Consider the following 11,360-nt stretch of genomic DNA (forward strand, 5'->3'; position numbering starts at 1 on the left):
CGTCCCCTTAAGCCAATCACCATAGTGCATTTTGCCACACTTTACACAAGTTTGCTTCTCGATTGGTGAATTAGTACCTTTTCCCTTCTTTAGTTTAGGGTTAGACACCCTATCACAACTAGCTTTTGGGAACTTGGAAGGTACTTGACTTGAAACTCGCTTCTTAAATCTAGACTTGTCTTTTATCTCAAGCCTATTCTTTGATGAACCTCCATCAAAAGATCTTGCCCTCTTATCATCATTACTCTTACTCCTAGACCCTTCCTCTTCTACATGCTTGGCATGCACCATAAAACGAGAAATGTTCATGTTGTCATGTACCATAGTCGAATGACACTCATCTTGAAAATCATCCGACACCCTGTCACAAAGCGGCTTATTTAATCTCTATGATCATAAACTAAAGAAGGAGTATATGTCGACAACTTAGTGAATTTCAAAAAGTATTCATGAACACTCTTACATACTTGGCGAAGGTTGATGAACTCCACCACTTTTTCTCACTCATCTCTCTAGGAATGAAACAATCAAGAAAAGCCTTCTTGAAGATATCTCAAGTATAAGGACCACCTGTCAAGGTCCTATTATTCCTCCATTGAACAAACCAGGCTTGCACCACGTCCTTGAGTTGAGAAGTGGCCAACTCGGCCTTCTCACTTGGGGACAACCCCATATCCAAAACTATATTGTAGACTTCATCGATGAATTCATGGGGGTCTTCATCAACCTTAGACCCGTAGAAAGTAGGAGGGTTCATCCTAGGAAGTCTCTTAGACGGGAAGCAATAGTAGTGAGTTGTTGATGAGGGAGGGGCACAACCTCCCTGTTTTCTTGAGCCATCATAGCTTGGGCTTTAGTGGTGATAGCTTGGGCCATTTGAAGAAGAGCGGTTCTTATATTCTCATCCGTCAAAGGAAGTGGATTGACCGGTGCTTGCTCCATGTTAACACCTTCTTCAAGTGAAGGAACTTGATCACCATGGGGAGGAGCTCCCACATTCGCAATTTCCTATTCATATCTACGAGTCACATTCTTTTGAGTGTTCATTCTTTTGTACATGCACAACAAAAGGATTAGATGAAAAAGCACACCATAAGTATACTCTATCGGCACGATATAAGATTTCCAAGAAAGAGAGTGATTCCTAAGCATCACATAAGTTCCTATTCATAAGTGTGGCGAGCTTTACAATTATGAATACAAACCTACATAGACATGATAGAGAGAGATAATAAGTCAGTAATATTCAACCTTGTGCTTCGACAATAAGTTTGTCACATCCGGGTTTACCCCCTAGACGTAATCGGCGGCGGCGTCCTCATTGAGGACTAAGACTAGCCCCTTATTCTCATGTCATTATATTAATAGGTTGAAAATGCGGAAAAATTTAAGACTTTCATTAAATCTACTCAGATGTTTACGTAGACCTTTAGATACACATAATATATAGTCGTATCGAGTGTACATAGCCCCTTTGTATAGGAAGGTTACATAGCCTTCTACTTTTATTGCACATACATATATATAAGAAAGAAAAATGGTCTCAAAGATTGTCCGATCTCATACTATCTAAACAATCATCTCAATATGTGAATAGCTCTACATCAAATGTAAAGAAGCCACATATAGGCTTATACAAGTCGTACACAATGAAAGTGGAATGAACATAAAAATCATAGAAAAACAAAGAAACTTTATAGGCAAGATGTTGGCATCGTCCTCGGAATGTTAGTTACCACCCACTTGGATGATAGAGAATATCCAAGCCGTTTTAAAGTCGTCCCCGAATGAGTTTTCAACGATCGGAACCTAAAATTTTTTGGAAAAAGGAAGAAAATGGGGTTAGTACACCATATGTACCAAGTATGAGACCATATGCATATGTAAAAGTAAAACATGCTAAAAAGGGACTTTTAGTCAAAACATGCCATTATAAAAGTTTAAAAGTCTCATGCATAACCGAGAAAGTCATACCAATAAACCAAACATGCTTACTAACTCAAACAAGTAATACGTATTTCAACATACTTGAACCCATGGTTTACTACAACCCTATCATCAAGGAATAACATCAAAAGAGTGAATAAGAGTCAATTATACCATAATAAGGAAGACAACTACTCATGAATCCTTATTAAGTCAACAAGTGCAATGACCAAGCAAAGCCCCATAACCTTACTTAATAAAGTAGCCCCAACAAGAAATCATAACCATTATCTAACTTAATATAATATAACATTTAGATATACATTTCATCTTATGTTAACAATAAAACTCAATGCATACTCATAAGTGAATTAACCAACATATAGTACCAACGATGTGCAAGTTCATCATGTACTCATCGTATATCATCATAACATAAACATATATAAGAACATACTCCTAAGACTCCCCTCAAGGCTTATTAGTGCAATGCTTAGGTAGAGTCCCATATTCCTACCTAGACTAAGCTATACCCCTTAGAATATCCTAGTTAGAGTTAAAATCCTTTAATTTATTTTAGATTCCGGGACATGAGCTAGTGTGGAATCTGGTTATATAAAACCCTACACCAAAAGAAGGCGGACTACTTGCTAAGGTAGTACCAAACCATGAAACATAGAAACTATGTGGATCCACTAGCTAGTATTCCTATGGGGGCAACATAGTTGAAGAACTAGGAGATGTAGTTGGGACCCTCTTTATGCGCCATGAAATATAGTCTCCAATCTCAATATTACATTAGAGTTCCTACCTTCCCTATGTGGGAAGGGACACTCCTCAATCTAGTTCACTCGGTTCTAAGCTAGATTCTCTTTTGGAAATGTCTTTAAGCCTTTATTTATCAATCATAGCTTAGTTTAGGTCATAGGGTCTACCTTTTGTATAATTATCATCAATAGCTCAATAAGAATTGCATGAGTATAGTCCTTTCTTCAAAATTCATATAAGTGAGGTTAACACATTAGCATTTCATAGCATATCAAGGCACATTAATAGTCATCACCATTCTTATATCATACACCTTAATCAACCTCAAAACATAGTCAAGACATTTCAATTCAACATAATACCACCCTATCATCCTAATATAAGGCATACTTCTATATGCATCATGACTTAACCACAATTAATCACAATTGGAAGTAAAGATAGATATTTCAACGCTTACCAAGTCGCCTTCATGGTTCATCATTTAGGCCTTACCACAAAACCTCATTTCAAGCCCATTTAGATGTTCAACATCATAATTTAATAATCAACATGATAAAAATTCTAGAAGAGTGACTACACCATGATTCAATACTAAATCAATTCTTAAAACAAGATTACCTAGGCTAATTTCCCTAACCTAGATCACTTCTCAAGATTAGCATGAAAGACAACAACTTATTCTAATTTGTTGGTGCTTGGTGTAACAACATCATCTAATAGTGATTTAACCCATAATCAAGACAATTGAATCAATCACAACCCAATTTACATCAAGATCAACCTAGGGTTATGGGTTAAGGATCATAATCTTCAAATTGAACCAAACCATCAAAAATGATCATAATCAAGTTAAATTACATGTTAATATATCCATTATATCCTAAATAAACCATAAACAACTCAGTTCACAACATCAATTTCGTAATTGGATGAAACCCACATGAAAACTCAACTTTTGAAATCCATTTTGAAGGAGCCATTAGAGGAAAGAGTCGCAAAGGTGAATTAGATCTCATACCTTAACATTTGATGAAGATTTGATGGTTAATAATTCCTTTCCATCCCCCAAAACCTCCCCCTATCTTGTCTTCAATGGTAGCTTCCAAATAGAGAGGGAAAGAAGAGAGAAGGAAGAGAGATTGTATTGAGAGTTGTAATTAGATTAATTGGGGTTGGGGACTTTATATGAAATTTAAATTTGTTAATTAGTCTTCCTTTAATCCCTAACAAACCCCTAAACTACTTAACTTATTAGATGAATTAACATTAAAACGTGTAGGAAAGTCAAGACCCTCAGAGACATAACCCCGTCGACGGGCTGTCTATGAGTCAACATGTTGGCCCCACTCCGACCTGCACATCCGTAGGTAGGTTCAAAGACTTGTGCAGACGAGGTATTTCATAAATTGTCCAAGTGTTGGACTACGGTGGCATCAACGCCCCGTCAGTCCACACACGGACCGTAGCCTGTTCTGCCGATGCACACTGCTCAGGCAGAGTTGCCTCAACCTGTAGGGGTCCTCCTCAAAGGCCCTTGGTTGGTCCTTAGGGAGTCGTACCCAGAAGTTTCGACCATGAAACAGCTTAAACACCTATTAGCTACCCTTTCATCATTTTTCATAAATTTTCGACTCCTAAAATCTAGTCAAATAGGCTAAGACACGCTAGTACCCCTTTGCACCACTTCCGAACGTATGGACGTTCTTAGAAGTTTTGATTATTAAACTTCCTAAATGATCTATATTCATTAAAATAAGTCTTAAAAAAAATTTTACACCCCATGAAACCTATGTTAGTCTCTAAGACTCGTCTTCGATTTTTAAATTGTTATAATAGGGTAGGCTTGATATCCAAGATAAGCCTAGGTTCAAGAAAAAGGTTTCGAACCAAGTTTGTTCCAAGTTCCCTAAGGCTAGGGATGATACGGTGTCTAACCCTGAGTCTCAAAAGGGTAGAGGTACTAGATCACCAACAAAGAAGCGAACTTGTGGAAAGTGTGGCAAGAAGCATTATGGTGATTACCTTAAGGGAACAGATAATTGTTTTTGTTGTAAAAGTGGGCACAAAGTTTGAGATTTCCCAAATGTGAAGGGGCAAGACAATTATGGTGGGTGAGCAAGTGGTTCAAATGATTCTCCTAAGAAGAATCGCTTTTATACACTTCGCTCAAGGGGTGAGCAAGAGACTTCTCCCGAAATGGTGACCGGTATGTTGAAAGTCTTTTCCGTTGATGTATATGCTTTACTTGATCCGGGTTCTACATTATCTTTTGTTACTCCTCTAGTAGCTAAAAAGTTCTACATTTTTCCCGATATCTTGAAGGAACCTTTTATGGTGTCTACTCCATTAGGTGAGTTGGTGGTTGCAAAGACAGTATATAGGAATTGTCCTATAATGTTCCCTAATTACTCATGTTGAACTAGTAGAACTTGATATGTTTGATTTTGATGTCATATTGGGTATGAATTGGTTACATGCTTGCGTTGCCTCTATATGTTGTAGAACAAGGGTGTGAAGTTTAACTTTCCAAATGAGCCCATTGTAGAGTGGAAGGAGGGGAATTCTATTCCTAGAGGTCGTATCGTTTATTTTTTGAAAGCTTGTAGGATGATCTCTAAAGGGTGTTTATACCATATCGTAAGAGTCCAAGATTTAGACTCCAAAATTCCCCCCATTGAGTCGGTCCCCGTAGTGAAGGAATTTCTAAAGGTCTTTACTATTGATCTTCCTGATATTCTTCCCGAACAGGAAATTGATTTTGGTATCGACTTGTTACCGGATACAAATCCTATTTAAATTCCTCCTTATCGGATGGCTCCTGTTGAATTGAAAAAGTTGAAGGCTCAACTCAAAGATTTACTAGACAAAGGCTTCATTAGACCTAGTATTTCTTCATGGGATGCTCCCATTTTTTTTGTCAAGAAGAAGGATGGTTCCTTTAGAATGTGCATTGATCAATTCCAACTCAATAAAGTCACTATTAAGTATCCTCTCCCTCGAATTGAAGATTTGTTTGATCAACTCCAAGGGGCAAGCTACTTTTCTAAGATTGACTTGAGATCGGGTTATTACTAACATAGGGTGAGAGGTGAGTATATACCAAAACCGACATTTCGGACTACATATGGTCACTATGAGTTCTTAGTAATGTCCTTTGGTCTCACTAATTCCCCGACGGTATTTATGGATTTCATGAATACGGTGTTTCTAAGTTACCTATATTCAATTGTCATTGTCTTAATTGACGACATCTTGGTATATTCGAAAAATGAGAGTGATCACATAGAACATTTGAGGGTGGTGTTACAAGTTCTTGAGAAGAACCAATTATTTGTCACGTATAGCAAATGTGAGTTTTGGTTGACGTTGGTGGCATTTCTTGGTCATATCATCTCTGTGAGGGAGTCGAGGTTGATCCAAGGAAAATCGAGGTGGTGAAAAATTGGCCTTGACTCCAACCAACATTAGGAGTTTCTTGGGTCTATCGTGTATTATCGGAGGTTTGTGGATGGTTTTGCTTCTATTTCATCTCCCTTGACTACTTTGACCTAAAATAGTAAGAAATTTGAGTGGTCAGAGGCATGTGAGAGAAGCTTCTAAATCTTTAAAGATAGACTTACTTCTGCTCCGGTGTTGACTTTACCGGAGGGTACAAAGGGCTTCGTTGTGTATTGTGATGCATCCCGATTAGCTTGTCCATTTAGGTCATGGGCCATTTTGGACTCCAGGTGGTCTCTCTAATGGGTCCAACATACCTTGGGTGTTAGGTCATCTTAGACAGATGCGCTAAATTCTGATAATGAGTTTTTCTCTACTCTTAATTGACTAAGAGTTGGTTTAGATAAGACGTTGTTACCCGAGTCGGACAAACTATAGGGTGAAGTCTATTAAACAACGTTGTATGACCACAAGCAAACTATTCATTCATCACTTTCGAAGAATTCAATTTATGTTTTTCCTCTGAAGGACAGTCATGGTAAACCACATAACATCCTTTTTTACCAATGAAGTTTATTTTCCATTTGTCGGAATCGAATGCCATGAAATGCAACAGTTCAAAATACAACAAATAATATCAATAATCAATTAAATACATATACCCAAACAAGTTGATTAAGGTTAGAACCAACCAATTCCCCAGTGGAATCGTCAGTCTGTTTTATTTAAAAGATGACTATTAAGATTGGTTATAGAGCCGCCACTTAATTTTTTTAAAAAAATTAAGAATTTTTTTTCCAAAAGATTAAAATAGAAATCTAAGGAAAATATAAAAATGGGGGTTCGGGGTTCATATAAATGTTCTAGGAAGGTTTGTAAAGAACCTAGAACATCCACTAACACGCGGTTATCCAACAATTATTTTTTTGGCTAATGTTTTAAAGAAATATACATACTAGACTCCATTGCAACAATAAAAAAACTTAGACTTGACATTTATTTTTAGGGGAAAGGAAATAGTATAGGGATTAACTTATATAAATATTTTTCAAAGCGATTTAAGTAGTGAAATAAGTATTAGTATTTAATCTTTTTAGAAATTAAAAGTAACTAATTCAGAATGATTTGTTTTTGGGAAATTGATTAGGAAATCTTTAAAATTGACTAATACATAAGCAAATAAAAATATTTGAGTAAATATAAAATAAATAAAATAGAGAGAGTGTGTGTTTTGGATCCAAGTCTGGTTTTCTGTCTACCTGGTCCAGTACTTGAGACTAATTTCACATGGTCTAGACCATCATAAAATCTGGATTTTCTTTTGGGCTTTAGGCCCAATTTTACCAGTCCTAAAAGTAGCATATGATTCAAAAAATAAATAGTCCTTTGGCCCAATAATGATACAACACAAACATGAAATCGAGAGGGCTTTTAACCCATTTTCATGATTGTATACAGTGTATACCCCTAATGTATATCACTATATATTCTGCATATTTCGGGTATACTGCTGTATACATAGTGCATAAAACTTTTAACTTTGTTCCTTCCCCCCTTGTACGTCAATTTCACTTCACTCTTGAACACCAGATGACTGACTTGATACTCGAAAATGCAAGGAGGAATTGGAAAGAGTCCAAATAGACTCAGCAAAGTAATGTAAAGAGAGTACGAAAAACGAACTTAATACACACTCCCTCAAATAACTTCTATAAATAATAAAGTAAAGCCACAAGAAATATAACCCAATGAATATGCTGGACAGAATATGATAATTTCTCAAAAAATCGTCTTCCAGTTGGCTCCCAAACAACAAAAAGACCAAAAGTATGTTCATTTAAAAAATGTAGAAATCATGACAATATTTAAAAAAAATAAAAAAACCACATACAGGAAGCGTATATAAATATAAAACTTTGATGCCTACTTCCTATCATGCTTAGACCTTGATAATATTTAAGTTCATATGACATCCTAAGGAACAAAATTTGATAAGTGAAATAAGTTTACAACTTAAAATCTAAAATAGTGACACTATACATGGCTGAATAAATATCAAGAATGCAATTAAATCAGCTCACAGAACCAACTAATCTACCAAGATTAAATTGAAGGTAATCACCCACTAAACCAAACATATTTTGTCAATGAGGTCCAATTAATGGGGACAAATTGAGACCCACAATAGTATAATTACTCTAGTAAGCTATGGCAAAATAGATGAGCCGACAGACCGAGCAAAATCAATCTTAAGCTACCACATACAGGAACATATCGAGGAGGACGATAAATATTTCGAAGAAACATGAACTAAGACATGCCAAGAATGGAAGAGAGAGAAACAAAAGTGGCAACCAAATAATTAGCAGATATAAACTCTAAGGAAAAAGCAACTCACACCATATTTCGAACTTAGCAAAATCATAGGAAAGCACCGTCAAAATGCAGCTACAATTAAGACATGAACCTCAAGCTATACACAACAACAAGAGTAACCTAATTTTATCAAAACTTAACAATAACTAATCATTTTTATATGGTTCAACTTTATAAGAAAACAAGCAAGAAATATACACTTTATTCACACCAGTTTCCAACATAATGCTTGAACATCTATACATGAAAAACACCTAACAACAAACAGTGAAATTTAAGGACCGAAATGCCTAAAACCAAACAAACATAACAAGATAGAAAGAGCAGCCACGACTTAATCTCAAAGGGTACATAATACAATATCCAATTTCCATATGAAATGTTTGAGAATTTATCTTTCATTTGAAGAAGAAATACCTCAAACCATCAACACTAACGAAATGAGTGCCCATTTTGACGTCTTAAGACATTGAAAACAAGGAAATATTGATTCAAACATCCAAAACAAGTAAGAGAAAAGGACGAGGAAATAAACTCGAAACAGAGGAATCCAACTACACTGAAATCTCTTAAACAAATAGGCACTATATCAAACCAGCCATAACTCAATAACAAATAATAGCAAACAAAACAAAAGTACAACTATAGACATCATGCTTGAACAGAAAATATGAGGAAAGTATTACAAAGGAGAAAGTGTTACCTTCTTCCAGGCAGCGAACAGAAGAGAAACGAGCAGGGACAAGCTCTTCCACCCCACGAATTCTTATTCGAGCAATGAATAAATAATTCTAAGTAGAAATCGAACGAATAGAACTCTGTTAATGTGCGACTACAAAATCTTTCTAAGTACTTTTCGACGGTAGAAATTGATTCCAAAAACCTTTGGTAAGCTATTTTATGAGTAAATTTGTTTTGGCTTCTTGTACCCTTTCTTTATTGTCTTCCTCCCTTTTTTCCAAATTTTCCCCAACTTTATATAATCTCTCTCTAACCCCAAAGATTGAGAATATGAGTTTTTTAATAGAAAAGGATTAAGGCTTAAGTAAAAGGGGTAGGGGGGGACAAATGGAAAAGAATGTAGTTTTAAATTCAAAATTCAAATGCTCCTAAAATTGTCCATAGTACAACACTCAACGGAATTGAAAGGCTCGCCGCTTGATTTCTGAGAAAAGGACGAAGGATTGACTTGATTTAGACACCTGGATATTCTCCAACAGCTTTGTACAGAAATGATAAGCAGAGAGGAGAGGGCCACGCGGCTGCACGATTTTCTGGGTTTGGGTCTCACGATTGGGGTCGCGTCTTGTTTGTTCAAACTTTTGGGCGCGTCTCGGTGCTGCTCGCGTGAAACAAGAAGAAAAAGAAGAACACTACAAGGTCGGGTCGGGTCATTTTGTTTGGACTGTTGTACGTCTTTGAACTGGAATTGTGGGTTTGGTTATACGTATTTTAATGGAAAAATTACATAAATTAATACATTTTAAAAAATAATTACTGATTTTAGCGATACTTTTTGTTTATTACCATTTATAGCAATACTGTGATAAATCTGTAATATGTATTAAAAGTGAATTATGTATGCAATATATTTGAATTATAATTGTTTTTGAAATATCTTATGTTTGTTTGGTAAAAAATTGTCACATTGTATTATAAGTGTATTAAAATGTGTGATAAATGCATTATCTATCATTAAAACTTGTATTATATGTGAATAATAGATTGTTCTTTATAATATGTATTAAACTTATATTATAAATGAATTAAAAGTGATCAAATAAAAAAAATGTTATTGCTATAAATGGTAAATATTTTTTTATGATAGTATATTTATGTAAGTTTCCCAATTTTAATGGGTTGTATTGTTGCTGAGTCTTTGGGGAATAGTTTGGGTTGGAAGTATTGGGCCTGATTTAAATAGGCTCAAAATGGGTCTGAAAATAAGTTTATGGTGAGGTTAAAGGGGTTACATACTGGAGTTTAAGCAAATTGAGTTAAGTTAACAAATTTGACTATATTCTAAATAAGAAGAATTAATATTAATTAATAAAAGCTTCTTAATATTAACAAAACGAAATAATCAACACAATTGTAAACTAATGATTAAATATTACAACCATAATTTAAACTAAACTAATTTAACAAAACACTTACTAAAATTTAAAAAAAATTAAGATTATTTTCAAAATGTTTATAAAATATATTAATTATATACAAAGTTATATAAAACCTATATATTACTTAAAAATTATAAAAATGACAAAATTACTTTAAAAATAACATGAAAATATTTTTAATTTCATAAAATTAATTATTTCATGTCGTTTGAAATTTAAGAGGCTAGATGAATCAATTCCTATTAGAGAGTGTCAAAATTGGGTGTTTACAACAGTCCCAATATTTTTTACAGAAGTTACTTTGGGGCTTGCCTTTGTGCCAACATTTTCGTGCATTGTAATTATTCCTTTTGCAAATTAAAAAAAAAAACTAGTACTTTTCTCACCTTTTTCATCAACCGTCTTAAAAAATCATCATGATTCTGCTTTTTTTTTTTGGATCTTAATTCTTCCTTTGTTGATTTTTTGAGAAATTTTCAGAATTCTCATTTGTTCTGTACTGGAAAGTCGTCTCTTTGGGTTGATTTTCACAAAAAAAAACTTCGCTTCTTTTGTGCACGAAATGATCCGACTAGATCTTTGATAGAAAATTTAGAAAGATCTTTCGTCTCCTCTGTGTTATGAACAATGTACTCATACTTTTCTATGACACTAATTAGAATCATTTTCACAACTTTTCACTTAGAAATTGTATCAGCATGATTTCTTATTTCGTTAACAAAATTCATG

At 34.8% G+C, this 11,360-nt stretch overlaps 1 long non-coding RNA gene across 1 annotated transcript; it reads right to left on the bottom strand.

Annotated features, from left to right (window-relative positions):
• Nucleotides 1-1,527: 1,527 nt before the first annotated feature.
• LOC107017203 lies at nucleotides 1,528-9,872 on the bottom strand. Its single transcript, XR_001456471.2, has 2 exons — nucleotides 9,215-9,872; nucleotides 1,528-1,809 (listed from the first exon to the last, which is right to left on the bottom strand). It is a non-coding gene; the product is annotated as an uncharacterized LOC107017203 (long non-coding RNA).
• Nucleotides 9,873-11,360: the final 1,488 nt, after the last annotated feature.

Source organism: Solanum pennellii, chromosome 4 (assembly GCF_001406875.1).
Source record: "Solanum pennellii chromosome 4, SPENNV200".
NCBI classification, from domain to species: Eukaryota; Viridiplantae; Streptophyta; class Magnoliopsida; order Solanales; family Solanaceae; genus Solanum; species Solanum pennellii.